The sequence below is a fragment of the Topomyia yanbarensis genome, chromosome 3, assembly GCF_030247195.1.
Source record: "Topomyia yanbarensis strain Yona2022 chromosome 3, ASM3024719v1, whole genome shotgun sequence".
Lineage (NCBI taxonomy): Eukaryota > Metazoa > Arthropoda > Insecta > Diptera > Culicidae > Topomyia > Topomyia yanbarensis.
Window position 1 is genome coordinate 66,315,906 of NC_080672.1, and position 588 is coordinate 66,316,493.

Genomic DNA, 588 nt, shown 5'->3' on the forward strand with positions numbered 1-588 from the left:
CTCAACAGTTATTGTTAATGTTGTTTTACATAGCACAGACAAACGATAACATAATTCATGTCATGTATGAGCTCTATTATTTTCGTCACAAATCTGTACCTCATCGGTAGAAATCTATGCCGCATCGGCACAGCACTATCATCGACATTTGTTTGAAAATATTTTGCAAGCTGATTTTTCCCTGCAAAAAAACATCAATGTCGAGAAGGAAAAAGAAGACCGTCTTCGCATGTCCCGTCTAGAAATACTCTAGAAAGAGAACTGCGGAGACTCCATTTTGGATCGATTGGATTCGCGTTTAGCTGTCAAAAAACGAATCCAATCGAACATTGCCTATCCTTATAACATTGGACGTGTTGCCATACAATACCGGGGCATACGTTGCCAAAAATGCTGTTTTTCTCTCCGCAGTTCTCTTACTAGAGTTTTTCTAGTCCCGTCCCAGGAAATAACTACAAAAATTATCGTTGATACCAAATTTCTGCATTTTGGCATTTCTTTTCTATTGTTGATTTGATCGAAAACGGTAGGTATATTGGGTAAATAACGTCAGCATGACTGTGACGTTCCATGGTATTTGCTATGTGC